Source organism: Mus musculus, chromosome 11, assembly GCF_000001635.26.
Source record: "Mus musculus strain C57BL/6J chromosome 11, GRCm38.p6 C57BL/6J".
Classification (NCBI taxonomy): Eukaryota; Metazoa; Chordata; class Mammalia; order Rodentia; family Muridae; genus Mus; species Mus musculus.
This window is the reverse complement of record NC_000077.6, coordinates 96,861,826-96,888,677: the sequence shown is the minus strand read 5'-3', so window position 1 is coordinate 96,888,677 and position 26,852 is coordinate 96,861,826. Positions and strand designations below refer to the sequence as shown.

Here is a 26,852-nt window from a genome sequence, read left to right as displayed (position 1 = left end):
ACTGGGGATGAGAACCCAGAGCATGGCGCATATTCCTGTAATACAAGTGCTTTATTATTGATCTACATACCCAGCTCTGCCTTATATTAATGGAGAGGACTTGATCACCAGCTGGAGATGACCTTTGCTGGGTGTGTTTAACATAGCAAAAATGGGCAAAGACTACATGGCGGCTTATCTATGGCTAGCCAGGGAATGGCAGCAGTTGAACCCTTGCCGGCATACCCCTTGCCAGGACCCTAATATGTTACTCAAAATCAGAGAAGCAGACCTGTGTTAATTGAAACAGGAGGCTTCCCAGACCACTCCCCCAAAATGCAAGAGTTGAAAACTCCGCCTAAACAATTATTATTTATGCTTTGTATGGGTACTTCACCTACGTGTCTGTCTGTGCATCGCTTGGGTACGTGGTACTCAGGGAGGTCAGAAGAGGGTGTTGGATCCTCTGAGATTGGTTATAGACAGATGGTTGTGAGCCACCATGTGGGTGCAGGGAATTGACCTCTGTGGCAGGGAGGGAAAAGGACATGATCCTTGACCCGTTAAGACTCATGGCGAGTCAGGTAACAACCCAATCAGGAACAATAGGACTTGGATGGGGGCACCATGGGATAGGGAGGAGGTTGGGGTTTTCCACAGTGGGGACTTGAGGGAAGAGGATGTTAGAGTGGGAAAATGTTGGGGTGGGGGATGTTAGCATGGGTGGATAGTGGGATGGAGAATGTTGGGAAACGGGGGAATGTGGAGATAGAACATTGGCATGGGGGATGTTGGGGGCAGGGAATGCTGAAATTGGGACGATGGTTGGGACGAGGCAATGGGAATGGGAGGGACTTGAGGATAGGCGGGATGATTTGATAGATCATGTTGAGGTGAAGGATGTTGGAATGGGGAATGTTGGGTTGATGGGTATCAGGGTTTGGAGAGATTGGGCGAAGAGTAGCATCCTAAAGAATTGAGATGGAGAGATGGCTCAGTGGTTAGACCAGTTGCCGGTCTTACAGAAGACCCAGCTTCCATTCTCAACACCCACACAGTGGCTCACAAGTGTCTAACTCCAGTCTAAGGTATCTGGGGTCCTCTTCCTGACTCTGTGCACACGGCGCGCATACATACATGCAGGCAAAAACGTTCGTATACACAATAAACAAATAAATAGTAAATATTGGAAAGAAACAAAGACATGAAGGCTTAGCAGTGCCCTTGGGATAGGTAAGAGGTTAGTCCAAGGAAGCAGACTGTCACGGTGGGGAGCGTAGTTCTTGGCAGAGACCGGCATGTGTGGGATGCACTACGAAAGAGCAGGACAAAGGCCAAAAGTGAGAGAACCCTGGAGCTGGCACTGGGTCACATGAACCTTCTACAACTACAATGTGTCTACAACTCTACCACGATCTCCAGAAGCCTCTGGGAACTTTTCCTGACTCTGGGCCTCACCAAGCCCAGAGCAAGACAATGTTGTGTTAGACTGAGAGAGGCTAAGCCTTGGCTCCTCAGCTGTTGAGGTTGGTTGTGTGAGCTTGGCTCTCACTGCTGAGTCAGCAGCTATAGGAGGATGCAGTGCCTGCCCGGTTTTGTTTTTCCTGCCTAACTTTTCTTTCAGTTTTGAAAATCTCCCCCCTCCTTCCTCTCTCTCCCTCCCTCCTTTCCTTCCTTCCTTTCTTTCATTCTAGATTCTGTGTGTGGTCCTGCATGCATATGTGTGCATATATGCATGTGTGTGCACGTGTGTATATATGTGCACCTGCACAGGCCATGCTATATCCGTGGAAGTGAGAGCACCATTTGCAGGAGTTAGCTTTCCCCTTTCACTACAGGAGTCTTGGGGAATCAGACTCGGCAGCCTTTCCCATGGCGCTGTCTTACTGGCCCATCTTTTTGCTTCTTTCTTTCTTTAACCACGTTTAAGATGTGGTTTTTCTGAGATATCTGCTCTCCCTTCCCATGGATGCTTCTTCAAAGAAACAAGCCTAACATTTGGGTAGAGAGTTGATCAGTCTAAATACCCACATCCTAGTCTATCTAACCAAATGATCTGTCCTTACAGGCTGCTGACCCTGGTCCTGTCCTACCTGTGTAGTGAAAGTAAAGGATGGGCTAAGGGTCAGATAGTCACTGGCAGGCCAAACAGAATGGAATTTGTACACATGACTCCTGGAAGGGATGGGGCAGATGCTGGGTCTGTGTGAATCCCTGATTGACCCAGTAGCCTGCATGATCAGTACCCTATGAGTCTTCCTGCGACACCCACACACACCAGAAGCAGGAGCAATCTTGTAGGAAGTCACTGGCCGAGGCTAGTTTGATGTGTGGCAGCAGGAAGGTTGGGAAGGGTGGGCACAGGGCAGGTGTGCTTGGCTTAGCCCCTGGGAGCTGAGCCAGCCACAGCCAGGGAGGAAGGCCTGCTTGGTATCTACCCCCCTGCAGTTACCAAGCTGCCCTGCCTGCCTGCAGTTACCAAGCTGCCCTGCCTGCCAGGCTGCTGGTGAGTGGAGCAGAGCCCCTTCCCCAAAGGGCCCCCAAGAGGGGCCTGGAGTGTGTGGGGGGAGGCCACCCGTGGCCTTGTGAGGCTGAAGCGAAGCTCCTTCCTCAGCTGCCAGGGAAGAATTTAATTACCAATTAAAGCCCCCTCCATCTGTTTCGGGCCTGCCAGAGCGCTCTCTCTACCCTTTAATTACATCTCTGACAACAATTTAACTCAATTAGCTAGTAAACACAGCAGAATGGAGGCAACCCAGGGCACCCTCTTGTCCCTGCCATCTGTCCGTCTGTCTGTCTTTCACTCTCCCCGGTTGCTCTCAGTCTGTCTGTCCCATGCCAGCTTCCTCATCTTATTTTTGACACCAGCACCTCCCCTCTAGGTTCTTCTCTCCCTTCTGCCTCCTCTGCCGACTCTTGTCTGTTTCATACCAGCTGGAACGTCTAACCGTCCTTTGTTGTTTTGTCCTCCTGTCCCATCTGCCGGCTGTCCATCCTTTCCCCTGCTCTGCTGCGTTCTGTCCTTCCCATTTTTCTCCTTCTCTTCCAGCATCGGTCTAGCTTCTCTCTTTCCTTTTGCCTCCTGACAGTCTTTCTCAGCCAAGTCAGCCCTTTCAGCCCTTGCCTGACTCCCCTTTCTGGCTTGAGAGCCCCGACTCTGTCTCTCTCACTCTATCTGATTCACACAGACAAATATGACCTCCGGGGTCACCGTTGTCATATTTCCAGCATCTACCTTACTGGTCACTGGTTAACAACTTCTGTACATTATTTTTTTTTTTCTTTTTTAAATTCTGTTGAGTAAACCCCAGGCAGGATGGGCTAAGGGTCAGATAGTCACTGACAGGCCAAACAGAATGGAATTTGTACACACGACTCCCTGAAGGGATGGGGCAGATGCTGGGTCTGTGTGAATCCCTGATTGACCCAGTAGCCTGCATGGTCAGTAGCCTATGAGTCTTCCTGCGACAGCCACACACACCAGAAGCAATGGCAATCTTGTAGCAGGTGTGTGCCTATAATCCTAGCAAGCGCCTCAGAGACTGTGGCAGGAAGATCTTGAGTTTGAGGGGCCAGGAGACTGAGCTACATAGTGAGACCCTGCCTCAAAATACACAAGTAAAAAATAAATCTGTGCCAGGGACATAATTTCCCAGGTCCCATGACTGATGCTCAAGATATTTTTGCCGCTTGCCTAAGATTATAGAGTTTATAGCTCATAGAACTATAGGTTTGAAACTCAGGTCGGCTGGCCAGGCCTGGTGGTACAGGTCTGTCATCTCAACTGCTCTGGAGGCTAAGGCAGGAGGATTAGAAAGGTCTCTTCCTGCCTGGGCAAGCAAGTGAAACTCTGTCGTAAGGCCAAGTGTGGTAGTGCCTGCCTTTAGTCCTAGCACTCAGAGACATGGACAGGTAGATCACTGTGAGTTCAAAGCCAGCCTGGTCTACAGAATGAGTCCCAGGACAACCAGCAGATACATAATAAGACTTTGTCTATAAACAAACAAACAAACAAACAAACAAACAAATAAATAAATGTAAAAAGAAGGCTGGGTGTAGCTCAGGGATAGAGTACTGGCCTAGACCCTAGGCTCAACATCTTATACCCAAAGCAAAACAACACAACAGGTCTACTCCAACCCTGAACAGAGACGTTCTCCCTTTGAGGAGAGCAACTCTGTAGATGCTACAGGATCCTGAGATGTAGGGGAAAGGCTCTGGGCAGCTAAATGAAGGGCAAAGGAGTAGGTGCCTACTTAAGGCTGGGAAGAAGGTAGCCAGAGAGGGACAAAAAATGAAGGATGACTTCTGAGAATGTAACCTTACAATTTCTACTTAATGGAGCCTTCCAGATTCTAGTTCCTCGTGGTGTGGATGGGGTGGGGGGAATCCTAGGACTCAGAGGAATAACAGGGGCGGGGGTGGGGGGATGGAAAGAAACAAGCAGGCTATAATTATCCTAGCAACTTTCCCCTGGAACGGAGTGGGAGGGCCAGCTAGAAGGGCAGCCTGATCCGTCTTGTGGACAGGTAGGGACATGATGGAGACCCCAGGTCAGCCAGGTAGTCACATGGCTACAGCTCAGGGAGACCCCAGCCAGATAAAACCGCATCTGCTTCCTCCCGCCGTCCTTGGCTGCCTCATCATTCTTCCCGTGGTTAAAACAGGAAAGACCTGGGGAGAACCTCATGGGAAAGGAGCAACTTGGGTCTTCGCTCCTTTTTTCAGCCATCTTGGTTGTTAAGTTGTGCTGTGCATCTTGGGACCTAGACCTCACTGTCCTCCCTCCCCTCATCCTAGCGCTCTGCTTCCTGCTGTCTGAGCCAGGGTCTGGTGCCCTGGTTCACTTTTTCCTCTCCTTTGTTTTTTGTTTCTTGTTTTTTTGGGGGGTGGTGGTGGGGGTTGTTTGTTTTTGTTTTTTGTTTGAGTTTTTTGTTTTGTTTTGTTCTGTGTTTTGGGTTTTGTTTTTTGTTTTGTTTTGTTTTGTTTTTCCGAGACAGGGTTTCTCTGTATAACCCTGGCTGTCCTGGAACTCACTTTGTAGACCAGGCTGGCCTCAAACTCAGAAATCCACCTGCCTCTGCCTTCCAAGTGCTGGGATTAAAGGCATGTCTGGCTCCTCCTTTGTTTTTTTGTTTTTGTTTTTTTAAACCTTATGTGCCTAGGAGTGCTTTGCCACCCTGTAGGTACTGGGAACTGAACCTCAAGTCTGCTGCAAGAGCAGCAAGTGCTCTTAACCTCCAAGGCATCTCTCTAGCCTCCATCTTACTTTTCCAAAGGCAAGAATTGTGCTCAGAAAGCAAATGACAAACACAGCTGGCCTCAGAGGGAGATGAACAGGTTCAGTGTTCTGCATTCCAAAGGTCCAGGAAGTCCTGTCCTGAAAGCAGGCATGGAAAGGTCTAGGCATCTTGAAAAACCAAAAAAAAAAAAAAAAAAAAAAAAAGAAAAGAAAGGGGAGGGGAGGGGAGGGGAGGGGAGGGGAGGGGAGGGAAGGGAAGGGAAGGGAAGGGAAGAGAAGAGAAGAGAAGAGAAGAGAAGAGAAGAGAAGAGAAGAGAAGAGAAAAGAAAAGAAAAGAAAAGAAAAGAAAAGAAAAGAAAAGAAAAGAAAAGAAAAGAAAAGAAAGGTCTAGGCAGACCAACCAGATGTGGTGACTCCTGACTGTGATCCCAGCATTTGTAAGGTTGAAGGAGGAAGATTGTCATGGGCTGAGGCTAGCTCGGGCTTGACAAGGAGCTCTAGAGCTAAGCTACAGAGTGAGATCTTGTATTTGTGTGCGTGTTTGTTTGTTTGTTTGTCTGTTTGTTTTAAAGGGGGTGAGGGTGTCTCAGTTGGCAGAGCGCTTACCTAGCATGCATGAAGACCTGGGTTTGACCCTCAGTACCACATAACCCGGGTGTGCTAGTGTGTGCTTGTACTTCTAGAGCTCAGGTGAGGAGGAAGCACGAGGATCTGAAGTTCAAGGTCACCCTCCAGTTCACACAAAGTTCAAGGCCAGCACCAACTCTATACTCTGTCTCAAAAAAGTCCTGAGCAGAGACCAGCTAAGGACAGGTGAGAGACGACTGGGTAGGAAAGCCAGAAATGGAAAATGAGGTGGCTGCTGTCCAGATTTCCCAAGATGGGTACCATCAGTGGGTTTGTGGGCAGTTTCTGTAAACTTGCTATAATGCGGCCCATGGAAAATGAGGCTGTGAGTGGCTCTCTTTTCTAAACAGAGACATGATGATATAGAATTTCAGAGCTCAGCAGGCCCTGCTAAGCAAGCTGGTTTTTGTTGTAAAGGTTCTTATTATGGTAACCCTAACAATGTCCTTTCTCGATACTCTGAGTGACAGGGACTTATTACCCGACAAAGTAACCCTATTTCCATTTTTCAGACTATAGCCCAGGTTAGCCTCCAATTCTTATGGAGCCTAGGGTGGCCTTAGACTAGCATATCTAGTCCAGAGTGTTTTCCTTTTTTTTTTTTTGGTTTTTTTTTTTTGGTTTTTTGAGACAGGGTTTCTCTGTATAGCCCTGGCTGTCCTGGAACTCAATTTGTAGACCAGGCTGGCCTCGAACTCAGAAATCCGCCTGTCTCTGCCTCCCGAGTGCGAGTGCTGGGATTAAAGGCGTGCGCCACCACACCTTGCAGTGTTCTCCTTTTAAAATTACATGTATGTATGTATGTATGCATGCATGCATGCATGTGGCATGTATGTGTGTGTCTTTATGGTATGTATGTATGTATGTATGTATGTATGTATGTATGATGATGTGGGGAGTGCACATGCCATAGCTGTCTTGTGGAAGCCAAAGAATAACTTGAAGGAATTGGTTCTCTCCTCCCACCACGTGGGTTCTAGAGATTGGACTCAGCCTTGACACATGTGCCTTCACCCTGAGTCCTCTTGCCAACCCTGAAGATAATATTTAATTATTTGATGACTTATGTATTATTAGTAGAGCTTCCAAATGGAGGAAGCCTATGGAGGGTGAACACTGAGTAAACTCCGTCTCCATCTATCCTGATTAACTCTTTAACTGATGAGCACACAACTTTGAGGGTCTCACTCCATAGCCCCTGGTTGTCCTGGAACTTGCCATGTAAACCAGGCTGGCCCCAAACTCACAGAAATTCTCCTGCCTCTGCCCTGCCACCACACCACACCCAACTCATTAGCATACATCTTGACACTCAGTTCCTTGACATTTCCAATGTTCAGGGGAACATTGACGCAGACGCCCACACGCCACGGGTTGGTGTCTACAAACATTCCCAGCCTCCTGAGTGCTTCCTGGTCTGAGTCTGTCAATTAGCATGTTAATCCTCCCAGTCCTGTGTCGACCACAGACATGAAGAGATGTTTTCTATGTCTTCCTCAAGGTTTCCTGCTTAAGGGTCCAAGAGGACAGCGGCTCCTGAGGGAACTATCTAGAAAGAATCATTTCAGTGAACCTGCTTCAGACTTCAGCCAGCTGTGGTACCAACTCATGCCTACATTCTAACAAGCATCTGAGAGACCGGAAAGATTAGGGTAGGGATTTCTAGGCTAGCCTGGGCTACAAAGCAAAAAGAATGGAGACTGCAGTTGACTGCTTGTTATTCTTTGTGTGTGTGTGTGTGTGTGTGTGCCCACCTTGTACATGCACATGTGGAGGCCAATGGAGGGTGTCTTCCTCTATCGATCTCCACTTTAATGCCTTGAGAAAGGCTCTCACTAAACCAGAATCTAGTTCGTTGTTTTGTTGAGTTTTTTTGACACAGGATCTCACTATTAGTCTAAGATGGCTTCAGACTCTCAATGATCCCACCTCAGTCCCTCAAGGATTGCAATCACAGCTGAATGCCAACATATCCAGGTCGAGAGAGCCAAGCTTGGTGATTCAGACCTGTAGGACAGCAGCTGTTGGGAGACTGAGGAAGACCATCACACGTATGAGGCTAGCCTAGGCTTAGACTGAGACTTGGTCTCAAGGAGAAAGAGAAGATGGATGAGGTGGCACACGCCTTTAACCTCTGAAGTGGGAATTTCTAGTTTCATTGGAGATGCAGTTGTGTCTTGTGATGTTTTTCAGGAAGCTTCTTAAGAGAGTGCTTTGCTGAAGCAGAGACCTATGAGGAATGTTTTGCTGACCACAGCCATACGGTGTCTCCTGGCGGCTTCCTGGTGAAAGGTCACGTGATGTTTTGCTGGAGCCAACACTTGAGAGGTCACGTGATGTTTGGAGAGCGCATAAGTATAGATAGCCCAACAGAGTGGGTGACCCTCTGGCATTTGCCACTTTCTGCTGGTCTACGTTGGGCTTTGCTGACACTGGTCTTTGCTGATGATGCTATGATGGAGATGTTCCGGCTGTTTCCTTCTGCTTCAGCGGACTCGTGCTAATCAGTGGAACCTCTCAGTTTTCTCTGGATCGTGTCACTGCTGCTGATTTGAGTGGACTGGATGACTGACAACGAAGATTGGAACCACCCCAGAGAACTGCTTCTAACCAGGTCTATGACCCCCTTGTCTTGTTAGCCATCTTCCTGTCCTACCTTTGGTCGATGGGCTAAGGGAGGTTGAAGTGTTTAAGAACCTTTATTAAAGGCTGGGCAGTGGTGGTGCACGCCTTTAATCCCAGCACTTGGGAGGCAGAGGCAGGTGGATTTCTGAGTTTGAGGCCAGCCTGGTCTACAGAGTGAGCTCCAGGACAGCCAGGGCTACACAGTGAAACCCTGTCTTGAAAAAAACCAAGCCAACCAAACAAACAGACAAACAAAAAGAACCTTTATTAAAGGAGGTTTTGAAAAATATAAGCCTACAAATCCTAGTATTTGGGAGGCAAAGGCAGGTGGATCTCTGTGAGTTCAAGACCAGCCTCGTCTATGTAGAGAGCTCCAGAACAGCCAGGGCTACACAGTGAGACCCTGTCTCAAAAAGGAGGAGGAGGAGAGAGAGCAAAATTAAGGAATGGAGGGAAGGAGGAGGGAAGGAATGAAAGAAAAGGAAAGACTGTGGGTCTGGGCTTTGTTTGTTTTTTTGATTGACAAGGTCTTGCCCTGTGTTCTCGGGCTGGCTTTGAATCCCCGGGTTTAGGCACTCCTTCTGCCCAACTGCAGCCTCCTCCAGGCCCCTCTGTGCCCAGCCATGCTTTTATTTCAACGTTTTGCCATTGTTAAGAGCAGTCTGGAAGCTTATTTTCTGAAAGGTATCTGCAGTAAAGCCATCTCACTTTCCAAAGATGCAGAGCCGGAACCTCTGAGGAGAGCAAAACCGAATATACCACAGACTGACAATGATTCCCACAGACTCTTACCGCGTGTCCTCAGCCACAGAAGCATTGAGAACAAGGCAGCCTCCTGGGGAGAGGCTGTGAAGTGAATATCCTCAAAGAGAGAAATGGCTCCGGGTATTTGCTTATAGATTTCCCTCATTATTTGACAGTCAAACTGCACGCCGTCTAAGAGTTTCGCGTCCCAGAGGACAGGACCTGTGAGATGGGCACATTCTTCTAACTCATTTGTTAGAGTGTTAGGCCAGCAAAGCTCAGCCTTAAGCCCCCCAAAAGGGCTATTTATATTCACCGTGAGATGAACCCTTAACCTTGGAGATCAGTCACGGGGAGGCAGGTGGACAAAGGAAGACACACAAGGTGACCAATTCCCAACATCTCAAAACACAGATCAGCCTGAGGGACGATAGATCCCATTGGCTTCCTATCATAACAGATGTGCAGAAAATATGAACCCACAGTGAGCTCTTACAACATTGGCTTTGCAGTGATCTGCTGAGATAAGGCAGCCTGGACTCTAGCCAGAGCAGAGGAAGATCAACTAAGCACTGTTTCTGTGGATTTCCTCCCTGTCAATCAAGCTCGGAGCCTTAGAGCTCAGTGCCTCCCCTCTCTCCCTAATGGTGACCTCTAGTCTCTCTCCCTTATAAATGTATCCTCTACATCACTATGCTACCACTAGATTAATCTTCCCCTAAAAATGGAAAGAAGAAAGAAAAAGAGCCAGGCAGTGGTGGCGCACGCCTTTAAGCCCAGCACTGGGGAGGCGGAGGCAGGCAGAGCTCTAACTTCTAGGACAGCCAGGGCTACGTAGAGAGACCCTGTCCCTCCCCAAAAGGCCTGTTTCAAACATACACAAACACACAGGGGAATGGGGTAGAGGGGCTAACAGGGAGACACTGGGTTTCTAAGTGTCTGTCTATGCATTTGACTCTCTTCAAGTTCCCACTATAGACCCAGCCACATCCTCTCTCTCTCTCTCTCTCTGGGGACTCTCTGCCTCTGTGGGACATCCTCACCTACATTATGCAGGTCTGGATCCCATTCCATGCCCCCCCCCTCCCCACTCCCTGATATCCTGGGCTCTGTGGCTCTTTTTAGGGAGTGATGCAGCTCTCAGTCATGAAGCTGCTTCCTTGGAGCTGGGTGTTAGGAGTCTCTATGCTGTACTGTTCATTCCACAACAAGCACACAGGACTTCTTGAATGGTTTGTGGGCTTCTAAAAATATCTAATTATGGGGAGGGCACATGTGCCCTGGAGTGGATGTGGAGGTCAGAGCAAAACTTGAGTTAGTTTTCTCCTTCTACCATATGTGATCTAGAGACCAACCTCAGATTGTAAGACTTGGTGGTAAGCCCCTTTGCCCACTGAGCCGTTTCGCTGGCCCGGTGTGTAGTTTTTGAAGCACCTCCTCCTCCTCCTTGTTGTTGTTGTTGATGATGATGATAATGCAGAGCTTGAAGACTGTCATAGCAGCCTCCATTTGTAATCCCCGTGCTTTGAATGTAGAGTCAAGGAGACTCAAGAGTTCAAGGCTATCCTCAACGATGTAGAGAATTTGAGGTCAGCCTAGGGTACATGAAACCCTATGGAACTGACTGAGGGACAGGAATGAGGGAGGATGGGAGGTATAAAGGAAGGGACTAAAACGCCTATAGAGGGCCGGGTGTTGGTGGCACACACCTTTAATCCCAGCACTCGGGAGGCAAAGGCAGGCGGATTTCTGAATTTGAGGCTAGCCTGGTCTACAGAGTGAGTTCCAGGACAGCCAGGGCTACACAGAGAAACCCTGTCTCGGAAAAAAAAAAAAGCCTACAAAGGTCATAGCTGGGTGTGACCATACTTCTCTAGTGTCTAAGTACCTCAGGGTGTCAGGTGTTGGTTGCAAGTGGAATGTCCCCCGTATTCCTCTGCCACACAACGAACTAAACTATCATTTACTTCATGCCCGTTTTACTGACGAGAAAACAAAGGCTTAGACAGAGCGCACCCTTTACCAGCTGACATCCAGCTACTCAAGTCTGATCCCCATGGCTCTCCCTAGCCCTGCTGTGGCCACATTTAAACAGGGTAACCCCATGACTTTAACAGCCACGGTGGTGCTGATGATAACCAATGTAAAACACACACAGGAAGCGAGGCTTTGGTCTGCTTAAGCTTTTGAGTGTTTAATAACTTCACACTTGTGTGTTGTATTGCATGCATGCAATCCTTTCTTGAGCAAGCAGGAAAAAAATGAGCTGCAAAGTCATGTTAGTGCTCGTGTTTGGCTTTAAAGAGCTCCTTTTTCTCTCCACTTTATTTCTTTGGGGACATGGGGTGTGAAAAAAGGGCAGCCTGAGTATTGGAGATTCTCCTGGGTTTCTCAGTCACCTGCCTGTCCAGACGTCTGTAATCTCGAGCTGGCCAGAGCTGAGGCTAAGACTGAAGGGAAAGGAGAAGAGGGTCGGTAGCATGCTCTGAAGAATCGGTCAAGTTCCAGTTCCAGTGGGGAGACCCAGCGTCTCTCCCTGACTTCAGAAGAAAAGCATCGCGAGGCTTCAGGCTCCACGGATAGCACCTCTGCAAGGCAGGCCCCACACAGGCAGCTGATGTCACCCAGCTGGGATGGAGGAGGTGGGAAAAATAATAGCAGAGACAAAGAGAAAGGAGGCAGGAGGAACCAGCATCAAGGATGGGAATGCCACAGAGGGATTGACTGGACAGACAGGAGCAGGAAAGAGATGTAAATTTCAAGGGAAAGGGTATGAACCATCTCTTCTTCCCGACCCTGAGCAGGCAGGCTGAAAGCTTCTCCAGCCTGCCGGGGGTTCAGAGGTACATGTACCAGCACCCTCCGACCCTAGTGCCTGTCTCCAAGGCTCAGAGGACAATGCAGAGCTGAGGGAGACAGTCAGTGGGGGTTTCCTATGATTTCCACAGGAGTTGCCCCTTCCTGGGGTCATTCCCTTGCAACCCTCCAAGAGTTCCCTCCCCAAAGACCCCCAGCCTGGCTTCTGCAGGCCTGTCTCCTCCATTCTCCCATCGCTCTGAAGGGGCTCCCGACTCCCTAATGCTCTCCAGAGTCTGTCTGAGCCATCCATCAAGAGTGGCAGGCGGAGGGAAACATGAAAAAGAGCCTATTTGGCTATTAACATCCCCTCCTGCTTTGTTGTCTCTCTCCTCCCCACTCCCCTACCAGCCCCCAACCCCCCCCAGCTCCCTAACACCCCCCCCCCAACCCCCCTTTGCAGGAGACAAAACCAGACTGACAAGCTGAAGACTCAAACATTAATCAAACTGCGCTCCGGAACAACCTTTCCCTCGCATTAATAAATACATTTGCGGCCCCTCATTGGACAGTTGGCCTAATTTGTTTCTTTTTCGCAGGGTGGGGGGAGCCACCGAGCCCGCGCTCCCCCCAGCTCCCAGCAGCCGGGCGCAAAGCAGATGTTCCACCGCGGACGCGGAGTTGCGCTGAGTCTCGCGCCCCGGAGGCCGCGGTTGCCATGGCGACGGCCGGGCCGCCTGCTGTCGCGGAGCACGCTGTCTCGCCCGCTCAGTGATTACCTCCATCTCTGCAGCGTTCGCCATACGGCCGGGATTCTAATCAGTTCCCCTCCCCCTCCCCTCCTCTGCCCAGCCCACTATCCCTTAACCCCCCACCCCCGCACCAACGTCTTAGGAACTCATTAAGCGTTGCGGCTGCATCCCAGCAAGTGTTCGAGCAAACAGAGAGCTCAGAAGTGTCCTGCGCTCACTTCTCTGTTTAGGAATGACTGGCTCTAGTGTGGAAATCGGTCTGCATCGCCACTCCCCTAGCTATCTTAGGTACAACTGGGTCTCCAGGGCCCAGCTTCCAACACTGTCCCTGAAGGTTCCACTTTCTGGGTTTTGCAGAGGCAGGTTCCCTAAGGTCCCTGGGGCGCAGTAAGACAGGCTGTCATAGTTTACCTTTAGGCCAGAGGTTCTCATCCTGTAGGTCCCGACACTTTTGGGGGTCTAACAAGCCATTCACTGGGGTCCAATATTAGGTATTCTGCATATCAAATATTTACATTACAATTCATAGCAGTAGCAAAAGTACAGTTATGAAGTAGCAGCAAAAATAATTTTATGGCTGAGAGATCATCACAACATTGCAGCTTTAGGAAGAAGGTTAAGAACTGCTCCTCTAGACAGGCAGACAGGCAGACAGGCAGGCCTCTGTCATTTTGCTTTTGAAGGTGTTGGAAATGGGGGTGAGGGGTGGGGGCAAAACACATGGTTTCTGGGTCATTTAGAGAACCAGGTCTGGCTGTGCCCTTGTGGTATTTCACACTAAGGAGAAGGTCAGCACGGTGGCTTGGTATTTAAGCTGAGAACTTTGGAGGTCCAGACAAGTTCAAGGCCAACCTGAACTATAAAGTCAAACACTGCCCTCCCAGTACCCCACACCCTCCCCCCAAAAAAACCAACAGTCTAAGAGGAGGAAGGAGAAGTCCACTCAAAGCTTACAGACTTGGCCCATGGTTCTTAAGACCATTTACCCATAATCCCCCACACTATGACGTTAGTACTCCCAGGCTGAGCTTGCCTTCTTTACCAGTGGTCTCTGATATACCCCCAGCTGGTTCTTTTGCACGTACTGCCCCCCCCAAACCATTCCAAGCTTGATAGGGATAAGGACCAACAATGTTTAGGGATTTGAGGTGCCTAGAAGTCTTTCTATTGGGAAGGACGGTCCTCTCCTTGAGACTCTGAGGTTTAGCTGCAAGACCTCAGACATAACTCTTCTTTTCAAACATTCCTGGTTTCAGGAGACATGGGGTAAAAAAGTTTCAGGAGACATGGATGGGTGGGGGGTAAAAAAAAAAAAAACAGAAGCCATGGGCAAGACAGCCCCAAGGGGCCTGAGAGCGAGAGAGAGAGAGAGAGAGAGAGAGAGAGAGAGAGAGAGAGAACTGAGAATGTAAAAACCAGCAAGGAGGAGAGATTCCAAGAGCAGACCTCACATCTCTTCCTAAATCGCAAACCAGGAAGCCCAAGGTGGTTGAAGGAGGAAAAATAGTTTTGCTTAAAGAGAAAGGTCACTTGGGGTGATTTAAAGCAGAAACGTGTATGTTCTAGTGGATTATTGATGCAGGAAAACATTGGTGCTTTTAAAGCTCCCACTGTGTGCTCAAAGCCAGCCTCCTCCCAATGCTTGCCTGCTCCCCAGAGTCTGCTAAAAATCCTCATATTAGACCCCAAGGGTCCTTCGAGATCTAGAATGGTCCTTCATGTTATAGATGAGAAGCAGAGACCCAGAGAGAGATTCTAGCTGGCCTCAGACCCCACAGCTAGCAAACAGTATAAGGTCTGCCTGGCTGTTACTGCTCTGACGGACAGGGACAGCCGCTGGACCAGGCCCTCTTTCTTCCCGTGGAGGCCGCTGGCTCACTCGCCCGCCAGCCCGCCCCGGAAAGTCCTGGTTTCCAAGAGGCACACTCAGAATCTCAAACATCTCAGACCTTTCTAAGCTCCTAGTCACCCCTGTCCCCTGAAGGCCTGTCACCTGAAGACATCTCCACCAGAGTGACAGCTCTAGCCCTAGATGGCCTGGGGCCTCTCCCCAGGGGTTGGTGAGTGGGAAGGGGGCCTTTTTGTGGGGCCTTCTTCAGTCGATTGTCTGCAGCTCTGTCTTTGTCTGTCTGTCAGTCAGAAGGGAACCACTGAGGGGGAGAGGTCAGGCCGGTCACTGGACAAGCAGAAAGAGGCCTGTCCCCATCAGAGAAGGGTTGGGGAGAGGGCTCCCTCCTCCTCCTCACCACCAACCCCCACCGGCTTTCTCAGCTCCTTTGCTGGCTCCCTTAGGGAATTACAGCCCCTGCTTATTTCAGAACCAGGGCAGCAACTGCCCACAAAAAGCTCTTGTCTTCCAGTGCTGCAAAACCTTGGTTCCTTTTTGGAAAGCTTCTCCCCGACCTGGCCTGTCTGCAGGAAGCAGATGTGAAGGGGTCTACCTCAAAACTAACAAGCAGGGGCATTTCCACAAAGCCCTTCCTCCCCTGTGACTCCACTCCAGTACCTGCTTCTGTCTCTGCACCCCAGGCTCTCAACACACACACACACACACACACACACACACACACACACACACACACACGCACTACAATCACACCGAGTGTCATCCCGGGAGAGTCCACTTCCAAGCCACACCAGTTTCTACTGTATACTGACGCATCTCCCCAGATTGCGCTGTTTCTAGTCTCCCCCAGTTCCTCCTGCACAGGAATCCACCCATCTCCCCAGATTCGACTGTTTTCAGGCTTCTCTCTCACACTCTCTCTCTCTCCACCTCCCACCCCCTGTACACGAACTGTCTCCCCAGATTCTGCGGTTTCCAGGTTCCCCTATATTTTTCCTGGTACACAAATTGGCCTCTTCGGATTCGGCAGTTTCCAGAACCCCCTTGCTCTCTCACCCCGCAGTTCTATCTCCCCAGATTCAGCTGTTTTCAGGCTGCCCTTATTTGCCCTGTACACGGGGACCCCTCTCAAGTTCTACCGTTTCAAGGGCCCCCCCATTTCCCTTGTACACGGATCAGTCTCCAGTGTCTGTCCATCCCAACTGCCGCAGGGCTTCAGTGGGTTTAAGGAGAGTGGAAGGAGGAGAGTCAGGAAGAGGAGGAGAAAACACTGCCATCCGGGAGAGCCCTGATTCACTTCTCTTGTGACCCAGAGCTCCTAAGCAGCTTGCACACAGACACAGGCGGTCTCTGGGCTCTGGGCCTCCGCTCCTACAAATAGATCCCTTAAGACCATTTGCCCGGAGACTTCCTCCTCCCTGCGGCTGCTGCAGGGGCTGCCTGTCCCAGTACTCAGCGCAAACCCCCGCTCTCTCCCTGCTAATCTTTTCTTCTCGGCCCCTTTGTCTCTCCCAGCCACTGCTCCTGAGCCTCCCCCTCAGTTTATTTACACAGAGCTTAAGGGAGACTCCAGACGCCCCCACCCCCAGCCAAGAGGGATCTGGAGTTAAAGATCCACACTTGATTTATTTCCCCTTTGTCTTAGTTTGCAGGATGAGGTGGATCACCTACAGGCTCTGGAAACTAGGATGCCCAGGCTAGCCTTTCAGCGCGGCTCTCCAGCCCAGCAAACAATTGTTCGCTCTTCATCTCATAAGCAGGGGTCCTGAATCCTGATCCTCCCAGGCAGGGTGAGAGTGGTGGTCTGCAAGGATTTTTAGGATTTTTTTTTTTAAGATTTATTTATTTGTTTGTTATTTATATAGTACACTGCAGCTGTCTTCAGACACATACCAGAAGAGGGCATCAGATCCCATTACAGATGGTTGTGAGCCACCATGTGGTTGCTGGGATTTGAACTCAAGACCTCTGGAAGAGCAGTCAGTGCTCTTAACCGCTAAGCCATCTCACCAGCCCAGTTTTTAGGATTCTTATATTCTCCGATTGATTATTAACGAATTAATTGTTAGGATCTCAGTCTGCAGCTGAAGTTTGTGTTCTCAGGTTTGCAAGTCAGGTTGGCCTTGGATTTACAGCAACCCTCCTGCCTTGATTAGAGGTGTGAACCACCGCACATATGCACCTTTGGGCTGATTTCAATACTGCCACCCCACCACCACCCTGAACGCGCCTGATCTCGTCAATACTGCCCCACCAAAATTTCTGCTCAGCTGGTTTCCCACTGTCTTCTTCTGCTCACACCTCCTAACGTTATCCTAATCCCAACCATTTTGACACCCAGAATAGGCAGGTCTTGCTGGCCCTAGGAACAGTCTGAGTGCACCAGGGAACAATAGGAAGGGTGGGCCCAGTGGGGTCAGGGTAGTGGCCTAGTTAAAGGCACACCTTCTTCACGAGGAAGCCCACGCCTGGATTCCTGCCCCATTGTTTCTGGTCCCAGGAGCAGGGAACAGACTCAGTTTTCCTACCTGTCAAGCTTGGATGAGGACATCTGTCTATCTCACGGAGATGGGAGGTGGGAGTGGTAAAGAAAGTTACACGGTAAAGGAGATAGAATCCATCCGTGGAGCATGACAAATACAAACTGTAAATCATGCTGTTGTAAATAGGTCTTATTAGGACTTTGTGGGATTTTTTCCCCCTCTTTATGTATATATTTTCCTTTGTTTGAGAAAATGGCAGGAAAAAAGCACTTGGTCATTATTTTGTCACTGTTATCACCATCATCATCATCACCACCATCATCATCATCTCTATTACCATCGATCATTACCATTATCCTAATCATCATAATTATCACCACCATCATCACCATCACCACCATCATCATTACCACCATCATCACCATCACCACCATCACCATCATCATCATCATCGTTTGCTTTTTTGAGGCAAGGTCACACAAAGCCTGGGTTTGTCTAAAACTCTATTTGTAGTTGAAGATGACATTGAACTTTAAAAAGCAAAACAACAAAACAGACTTCGTTTTTCTTGTATAAAAACCCTTATGTGGTAGCCTCAGCTGGAGCTTGGGTCCTCTGAACAGAGACTCTGGTGTGGGTTTTCACAAGATGATCAGTGAATTCTTGATAAGGAGGCGTGGTGGTCAGAGTCTCTTTCCAGAGGTTGGGAGTCAGGTAGCTGTAGTCTTGGAAATGGCATCAAAAGGTGGCCTTGGCAAAGTTGCTGCCCCCCGGCTGAAGTGCAGCAGTCAACAATACTGTCAACACCATCAGGAGCTTCTTGGGCACAGAGGCAGAAACAGTGCCTGCCTCTGGGGCAGGGATGAGGCGCACCAGCACAGAGCCACAGCAGCCTGTCACCTTGCATGGAACAGTGTGGGGCTTGCCAGTCTCCACACAGGGGCGATGGAAAGCTTGGCCAAGGTGATGGCCCCTTGAATGGCAGTGGCAACCTCCTTGGAGCACTTAACACGAAGACCAACGTGACCACTGTCGTCCCCAGCAGTGACGAAAGCCTTGAACCTGCTCGCTGTCCACCCGAGTCTGTGTCTGCACTGGCATGGTTTTCAGAACCTCATCCTTTAGGGACGCACCCAGGAAAAAGTTAATGATCTCAAACTCCTTAATGGGCAGGGAGAACAGGTAGATCTCCAAGGACTTGATCTTTATGCCCTTTACCAGGTGGCCCAGCTTGGTGACAGGGATCCACTAATTCAGCTTTACCACCAGGAGCCCTGTGGCCTCCACCACACTTCTGTCCCTAAGACCACTATGGAAGCCTCCTAATCCTGCCCCCACCTACCCCTGATGTCTTCCAGACCCTCCTGCTGCACCAGTGTCAGCCACCATGTTGTGTTTTCTAGAGGGAGGAGGAGGAGAAGGAAAAGGAGGGAGAAGAGAAGGAGGGAGGGAGGAGGGAGAGGAGGAGGAGGGAGAGGAGGAGGAGGAGGAGGAGAAACAGCAGCAGCATCGAAATTGAACCTTTGATCCCAAATGCACCGCCACTCTAGCTTCCGTATTAAGGAACAAGGCTGTTAAGGCCAGGGCAGTGACTCAGTAGGTAAAGTAACTGCGGTGTAAGCCTGAGGATTTGAGGACGGAGTCTTAGAACCCACCTCAGAAAGCCAAGTGTAGCAGTGACTCTGTGGCCCCACAGGAGGGGTAGACAGGCAGGTCCAGGGCCACAGTGTGACTGAAGTAGTGCGCTTCAAGTTTAGTGAGAGATCTTGTCTCAAAACAGTGTGTGAAGTACTACAGAGATGACTTGGTAGTTAAAAACACTTGTTCTTGCCAAGGACTCCAAATCACTCCCACATAGTGGGTGACCCACAACTGGCTGAAACTCCAGTTCCAGGGGATCTGACACCCTCTTCTGGCTTCCAAAGGCACTAGATACACACACACACATACATACACACACATACATACATACAAACATACATACACATATACATACACACATACATACATACAGGCAAACACTTAAACAGATAAAATATAACAAATCTAAGAAGCAATAAACACTGGAGCACACTGGAAGACAGCGGCCTTCATATGCAGATCCGCATGCACACAAATTTTTAAAATGCTACTAAGAGCTAGAGATGCAGCTCATTGTGGATCGCTTGCCTACCATGCACAGGCTGTGAGTTTATATCAGGACAGAAAACAAACCATTATTGGACTGGATATGAACAGCAACTGTACAAGATGGCTATGTGTGAACATATCTCTCTCTATATAGCATCTAATATGTAACATCTGAGTATTGAGTACTTATTTTAAAGCTTAACAGGACTTAAAAGGAATGAATTCTAATGTAAATAAATTCATGTGTCTGAGCCAGCAGTGGTGGCTCACACATTTAATCCCAGCATTTGGGAGGCAGAGGTTGGTGGATTTCTGAGTTCATGGCCAGCCTGGTCTACAGAGTGAGTTCTAGGACAGCCAGGGCTACACAGAGAGACCCTGTCTTGGAAAACAAACAAACAAGTAAAAAGCAAAACAAAACAACAAAAATCACGACTGGAGCTGTACATCAATTGGCGAAGTCCTTGCTCCGCATGCACAAATCCCTGAATTCAGTCCCTGGCCCCACGTAAGCAAGGGGTGCCACACACACCTATAATCTCAGTGTTTGGGAACTGGATTCAGGGGGTTGGAACTAGGGCATCCTAGGTTATATAGGGAGTTCAAGGCCAGCCTGGTCTACATACCCAGTATGTACCCTCATCTTGACGGTCTTAGGATTGTCTATACAGGGAATTAAACTGTGACTTCATGCATGCTCATAAGCGCTCTACCAGTGAGCACATCCCTCATTTCTCTCTGAAAAGGAAAATGAAAAAATATAAATTGCCAGGCAGTGGTGGCACACACCTTTAATCCCAGCACTTGGGAGGCAGAGACAGGCTGATTTCTGAGTTTGAGGCCAGCCTGGTCTACAGAGTGAGTTCCAGGACAGCCAGGGCTACACAGAGAAACCCTGTCTCAAAAAAACAAAAAAACAGACAAGCAAAAGAAAGAAAAGAAAAATATAAATTGCTATTTTTTTTAATTTAGGAATTCTGCTATCATTTTAAATGCCTAGGATGTCACTCATTGTCGAGGATAAATGACTTATGAATTGTAGGTTCTAATGCATAAATAAATAAATAAATAAATGAATAAATAAATAAGGCAAGCAAGGGCTGGAAAGATGGCTCAGCAGTTAAGAGCACTGACTGCTCTTCCAGAGGTCCTGAGTTCAATTCCCAGCAACCACATGGTGGCTCACAACCATCTGTAATGGGATCCAATACCCTCTTCTGGTGTGTCTGAAGACAGCTACAGTGTACTTGTATACATAAATACATCTTTTTATACTTATTAATACTACTACTATTACTATTATTATTATTGGGTTTGGTTTTTTTGTTTTTTGTTGTTGTTGTTGTTTTTTTTTTTTTTTTTTTTTTTTTGAGACAGGGTTTCTCTGTATAGTCCTGGCTGTCCTGTCTCACTCTGTAGACCAGGCTGGCCTCAAACTCAGAAATCCTCCTGCCTCTGCCTCTCGAGTGCTGGGATTAAAGGCGTGCGCCACCACTGCCCGGCATAAATCTTTTAAAAAAGAAAGAAAAGAAAAAACTGCTAGTATATTGCTGTAATCATCAGCACTGGGGAAGTGAGGACAGGGGGATTGTGAGTTCAAGACCAGCTTGGGCTACATAGAGAGATTCTGTCTCAAAAATCAAGTGAGAGAGAGGTGGTGACCGGGCACACCATCATTCCTGCGCAGGCTCTGTTCCTTGTTAGCTGTGTAGCATCGGATGGGTCAGAGTTCAGGCTTCACGTTCATCTCCTGAGGGCCCCAGGCTTGTTCTCCCGGCGTCACTAAAGCACCTTTTCTGCCTTGCAGTATAAACTTTATCGAGCGTGGGAATTCCTTGGCTACTGCTCCAGCCTGGCGCTCAAGAGGAGTGGGATCGCCAGAGCTGGAGGGGAAGGTCTGGTTTTCTTGAGTTCTTTCTATCAGGCCGTTTGTTCTGCACACAGCTGTGCTGGGTTCTGTCTTAGTGTAAGACCCCTGTGGTATTTACCTGGGGCTTCTAGGCTATCTCTAGGAATGGGTTCCAATGCTCAGCCCCTGCCCAGAGAAAGGTCCTTCAGGACTGGTCCCTTAGACCAGATGCTTGATCACAGCCTGGCTATGGAGGCTGTAAATGGCGCTTGTCTTATAGCGCCACCTTCTGGGCAAACCTGAGGGCCTCAGTTTTTTGACTTTCATTCCTGGAACACTAAGACGGGTGAGATTTGGAGCGAGATGGCACTATTGTTGCTGTGTTGTTGTTGTTATTACTATTACTATTAATTACTATTACTATTACTATTACTATTACTATTACTATTACTATTACTATTACTATTACTATTACTATTACTATTACTATTACTATTACTATTACTATCATCATCTTTACTAGTGTGTGCACACTCATTCATGAAGATGTCATGGCATCCATATGGAGATCAGAGGACAATTTTCGAAAGTCAGCTCTACCCTTCGTCTGTGGGTTCTGAACATGGAACTCATGTCATAAAGCCTACTCCACAAGCCCTTCCATTCACTGAGTCATTTCGCAGGCCCACGGAGACAGTTTGCGATTTCTGGTTTTTGCACTGTCTACTTCTCCAAGTTCCAAATTCTTAGATTTCCCTACCATCTTCTGGAAGGCATCCAGCCACAGGGAGTAACCTCAGAGTGGTGCGAATGGGTGGTCCTCCACCTCAGGGAGGTTGAGAAACAGTTGTGGCAAGTCTCTACTAATCAATTGCCTACCCCATGCGTTCTCCACACACCCACCAAGGCTCCCTCACGTTCACTAAGAGGCTGCTGTCTGGAAGGAAGCAGGAGCATCCTTTTGGGGATGTCTAGAGAATTTTCTATGCTGGGGGTGTACAAAAAGCCTCATATGTGCTAAGCAGGCTTCAGCCCCAAGCCCTCATACTTTCTTCTTCTTCTTCTTCTTCTTCTTCTTCTTCTTCTTCTTCTTCTTCTTCTTCTTCTTCTTCTTCTTCTTCTCCTCCTCCTCCTCCTCCTCCTCCTCCTCCTCCTCCTCCTCCTCTTCCTCTTCTTCTTCTTCAAGACAGGGCTTCTCTGTATAGACCTGGCTGTCCTGGAACTCACTTTGTAGACCAGGCTGGCCTTGAACTCAGAAATACACCTGCCTCTGCCTCCCAAGTTTTGGGATCAAAGGCATGCGCCACCACGCCCGGCTCCTACCTCTACTTCTTAAGTGCTGGAGTTAAAAAAAAAGTACTATACCACATCAGGTTTGTGGTGTCTTGGATAAAGCAAGAAGTGGTGTTAAAGCATGGCTATGTATGAGGATATCTATATCTAATATCTATATCTAATATCTAATAAATACATGTTAAAGCATGGACTTAAAAGGAGTGACCTCTAATGTGTGTAAAGTCACCTGACTAGAGATGAAGATGAACCGGCAGAGTGCTGGCTGGTTCGGGCATGCGCAAATCCCCAGGTTCAATCCTTACCCCTGAGTAAACAGGGCATGCTCACACCTAGAATTCCAGTACTTGGGAAGTGGACACAAAGGATCAGATTCTCATTAGTCCTAGGCTACACACCCAGCGTGCACCTTCCACTGAACAGTTGCAGCGTATCTATAAATCTCTCTATATCACTCAACCTAGGATAAAGCACTGTGTCCTTGAGTCCTTTAACTGTTTGAGAGTCTTCAGTTCATCCTGTTCTTCTTGGAAAAAAAACAAAACAAAAACAACAATAATGACATTAATGAATAAAAATGAAGAAGCTCCCATTGGCATTCAGTAAAAGTGCCCAGCTCAGAATAGCCAGTTAGTAAATGTCTGTTGGAAAAATTCATTCTGAAAGATTTGCTTGTTTGTTTGTTTTTCAGGACAGGTTTCTCTGTGTAGCCCTGGCTGTCCTAGACTGGCTTGGTAGACCAGGTTGGCCTCAAACTAATAGAGATCTACATGCCTCTGCCTCCTGGGTGCTGGGACTACAGACATGTGGCACCAAGCCTGCCCCCCCCCCAATGCTTTTTAAAAAGATTTATTTATTTATTTATTTATTTAGAGTGCATATTTGTATGCACCCCAGAAGAGGGCATTGGACCCCATTACAGATGGTTGTGAGTCACCATGTGGTTGCTGGGAATGAGTACTGAGCTATCTCTCCAGCTCCCTACTAGGGCCAAAAGAATTTTATTTTTTTATTTTTATTTTTTTGGTTTTTCAAGACAGGGTTTCTCTGTGTAGCCCTGGCTGTCCTGGAACTCACTCTGTAGACCAGGCTGGCCTCGAACTCAGAAATCCGCCTGCCTCTGCCTCCCCAGTGCTGGGATTAAAGGCATACGCCACCACCGCCCAGCAAGAATTTTAAAGTTAGTATTATGACCAATATATTTTTTTCCCCACCGAACAGCCTGTGCGGGGGGGGGGGGGCACGCTCACCTGCATGTCTAAGGTCTACCCCCTCACCACCAGTCTTGCCTCCTTAGGTTCTCATCTAAGATGAAGGAGAGATTGGAAACTAGAACAGGACCATTCAAGTGATGGGAGAATATAATTTGGCAACCACTTGTTCAACTTTTTTGTTGAAAATACTTACTAAAAAGAACACACAGCCTGGCATGGTGGTGCATGCCTTTAATCCCAGCACTTGGGAGGCAGAGGAAGGAGGATTTCTGAGTTCGAGGCCAGCCTGGTCTACAGAGTGAGTTCCAGGACAGCCAGGGATACACAGAGAAATCCTGTCTCAAAAAACCAAAAAAACCAAAACCAAAACAAAAAAACAGAAAAACCAAAACCAAAACAACAACAAAACCAAACACCCCCCACAAACCAACCACACACATCTTGTGCTTTAAACCTGAATTCCCATCATACTCAGAAGAAGGTTTGAATTTTTAAAAAAGACTTATTTATGTATGTATATGAGTGCTCTTTGAATGTGGCTGCATAACAGAAGAGGACATCGTATCCTGTTATATATCTATATATAGAATATATATATATGGTCGTGAGCCACCCCGTGATTGCTGGGAATTGAGCTCAGGACCTTCAGAAGAGCAGCCAGTTCTCTTAACAGCTGAGCCATCTCTCCAGCTTGAGAGCTGATTTTTAAAGCTGCGTATACCTGGACATATGCCTTAAATCTAATCCCTTCTATGGCCTCTCCACGCCAACCCCACTGCTGTCCCTAGTTCCTCTCTGTGCCTGGCTCATCGCAGACACCTAAATATGTGAATACACTGACCCAGGTTGGGAGGAAAGTGAAGCTGAGTTGTGCACAGCAAATTATTCCCCTCGCCAGGGTTCCCATTAAAGAGCTCTACTGTACTAAGAGCTCAGAACTAATTCCTCCCCATAATCTAATAACAGTTTCTGCTTTACTTATTTTGAGACAGGCGCTGTTTTGCTATGTAGTCCAGAATAGCATCAAATTCGTGGCTCTCTTCCTGTCTCAGCCTCCAGAAAGCACATCGCTTCACAGTGTGTTTCAAAGAGGTTGAGGGCAAAGAAACTCGGACCTTTGGGCAGGCTGCTCTGCCCATTTCTCTCTCCAGGCCTGGCTGGCTCTACCAATGTTTGAGGCCCTGAGAAGAGCACGGGTGTCGCCTCCCACTCCTCCTGACAGCCGACAATGATCCAGTCACAGGGAGCCATCCATCAGTGTCGGGGTGAGAACCAATCCCACATGCCCTGCCTTTCTTGCCAGCCAATTGGAGGAAAGCAGGAGGAGCGTGCCTCTGTGTGTGTGTGTGTGTGTGTGTGTGTGTGTGTGTGTGTGTGTGTGTGTGTGTGTGGTGTGTGTTGTGTCTGGCACGTCCCTGTAATAAGTTAACAAGTTCTTGAGTTTGTATTTCCTCCTGTGCCCTCGGGCTGGGTGAGCCCACATTCCTGAGGTCTTGATTTCTGATCCGGTTCTTACTCTGTTGCAGGGAAAAGAGTGGCCCTAAGGATCCTTTCCCGCACACTCTTCGAAGCTGCTGGGTGCGATGGGCAAGACAAGGAAGGATGCCAGGGGTGGGCAGACTCGGGAAGGCAAGCCCTGGCTCAGAACTGCGGACGCCCTTCCCGAAATCCCTCAGGCTCCGGCCAGTGGCCACGATGATGAGGCTCTCATCTCGGAAAAGCTGGTGCAGCGGCCAGGGCTCCGGGCTGTCAGCCAGGCCTGCTGTCTAGGCGGCTCCACCTGGATGCAGAAAGCGAGGGGGGCAGGGAGACGCAATAGCCAGAAGACTGGACCTGCAGACTTGGGGTCATCACCACTATGGGAGCTCAGCTCAACGCAACCCCCCAGTCGCTGCTTTGCTAATCCCTCCCTATGGGATCAGGGTAGTAGCCTTTAGCCATAGCAAGTCAAGGAACACTTTCTTGTTACCTTTAACCATCTGTAGCCTAGGCTGGTCTCAAACACAGTAAATAGTTAGAAAATGACTTTCAACTTCTGATTCTCCAGCCTCCACCTCTCAAGAGACGAGATTATAGGCTTGTGTGTTCCACACCCTGTGAGGACCAAGTGCGAGTAAGGAATTCAGATATTGTAGTATAATGAGGAGTTTTCTATCCCCTATCGAGCGGAAGCTGCGATATACTTGTATATTCGAAACTTTCAGGGTCTCGGTGTATCCCTTAATAGAATGTGGACAGTATCGTGTAGTTCAGAGAGTTGTGTGAGCCAGCCTTCCTGGAGCTCCTAGCTTCTGCCTGATGCTTCCCATTCCCGTCCTCGCACAACTGAAATTGCAGGACCAAGTCAGGTCAGGCCGGGTTGCCAGGAGGCAGTTTACTCCTCCGGGCCTTGGCTCCATCCATGGTGGAGCCAAGTGCTACGGGTGGCTGAATATTTGAGAAATAATCCAAAGAATGTCTTTTCCGTCACCACACTGGCCCCTGAACTGCACAATTTTATTGTGCCACCTTCCCCCTCTCTCAGGATTGCCTTTTTGCAACTCTGGGCTGTGTGCACAGCGACTCTAGAAAGACACTATAGTAAGCGTTTACAATGAGTAGATAATCATCCCCGTATCTTCGTAGAGTTCTCTAATTACAGACGTAGTCAAATTCAGTATAAATATCTGTTTTGTTTTGTTTTGTTTTGTTTTGTTTTGAGATAGTGTCTCACGCAACCTAGGCTGATCTCCCACACTCACGGCCTGGAAATGACAACCACCGGGACAGGCTTTTATTAAGATCCAAGGCTCACCACTATTTTTATTACGGCGGCTGCCAAAAAGCTCTGCGTTGGGAGAGAAGTCGCGGGAAGTCACGCGTGATGGTTGCCAGGGCAACGCACTGGCTCTGGTGTCAGAGATCAGTGAGAAACACCGGGAGGAGGGTCGGTTCCACCTCAGGGGCGGAGTTATCGAGGCCCAGGACCCTGAGGTGTGCCCGTAGTACCTCCAGGTGGCGCTCTAGGACCACGGATGTGGTGAGGGGGCGGAGCTTCCTGCTGCGCGATGCTCCTGTGAGAGGCGGGGCCGGGGCGGAGCGTGGGAGCCGCTGAAAACCTCCAGGGATCCAAGAAGATGACACCCCACGCTGCCAAAGAAGAGTCCGCGGCGTGGAGACGCCGAAAGCGTATGGGTCACAGGAAAAACCGAGAGAAAGTTCAGAGATTGGGACTAGGGTAGGAAGGGGGTTCGGGATGCTCAGAAAGTTTATTCATCTCCATCCTTGAGATG

General features: G+C 48.7%; 1 long non-coding RNA gene and 1 pseudogene across 1 annotated transcript, besides 4 other annotated features; one reads left to right on the top strand and one right to left on the bottom strand.

Annotated features, from left to right (window-relative positions):
• Positions 513 to 3,479: an enhancer, noted in NCBI's record as "VISTA enhancer mm999". NCBI's record gives its function as "enhancer in: hindbrain (rhombencephalon)[3/4] | midbrain (mesencephalon)[3/4] | forebrain[3/4] | cranial nerve[3/4] | facial mesenchyme[3/4]" and the evidence as "EXISTENCE:transgenic organism evidence [ECO:0001131][PMID:17130149]".
• Positions 513 to 5,360: a biological region, named in NCBI's record as "VISTA enhancers mm876 and mm999".
• Positions 827 to 5,360: an enhancer, noted in NCBI's record as "VISTA enhancer mm876". NCBI's record gives its function as "enhancer in: hindbrain (rhombencephalon)[4/9] | midbrain (mesencephalon)[4/9] | forebrain[4/9] | cranial nerve[4/9] | facial mesenchyme[4/9]" and the evidence as "EXISTENCE:transgenic organism evidence [ECO:0001131][PMID:17130149]".
• Gm11523 lies at positions 8,055 to 26,236 on the top strand. The gene is made up of 4 exons (XR_880183.2): positions 8,055 to 8,462; positions 12,613 to 14,825; positions 24,573 to 24,845; positions 25,107 to 26,236. It is a non-coding gene; the product is annotated as a predicted gene 11523 (long non-coding RNA).
• Positions 14,224 to 16,422: an enhancer, noted in NCBI's record as "VISTA enhancer mm1299". NCBI's record gives its function as "enhancer in: hindbrain (rhombencephalon)[6/7] | midbrain (mesencephalon)[6/7] | forebrain[6/7] | branchial arch[5/7] | eye[6/7]" and the evidence as "EXISTENCE:transgenic organism evidence [ECO:0001131][PMID:17130149]".
• Positions 17,653 to 18,525, bottom strand: Gm11524 (predicted gene 11524; annotated as a pseudogene).
• Positions 26,237 to 26,852: the final 616 nt, after the last annotated feature.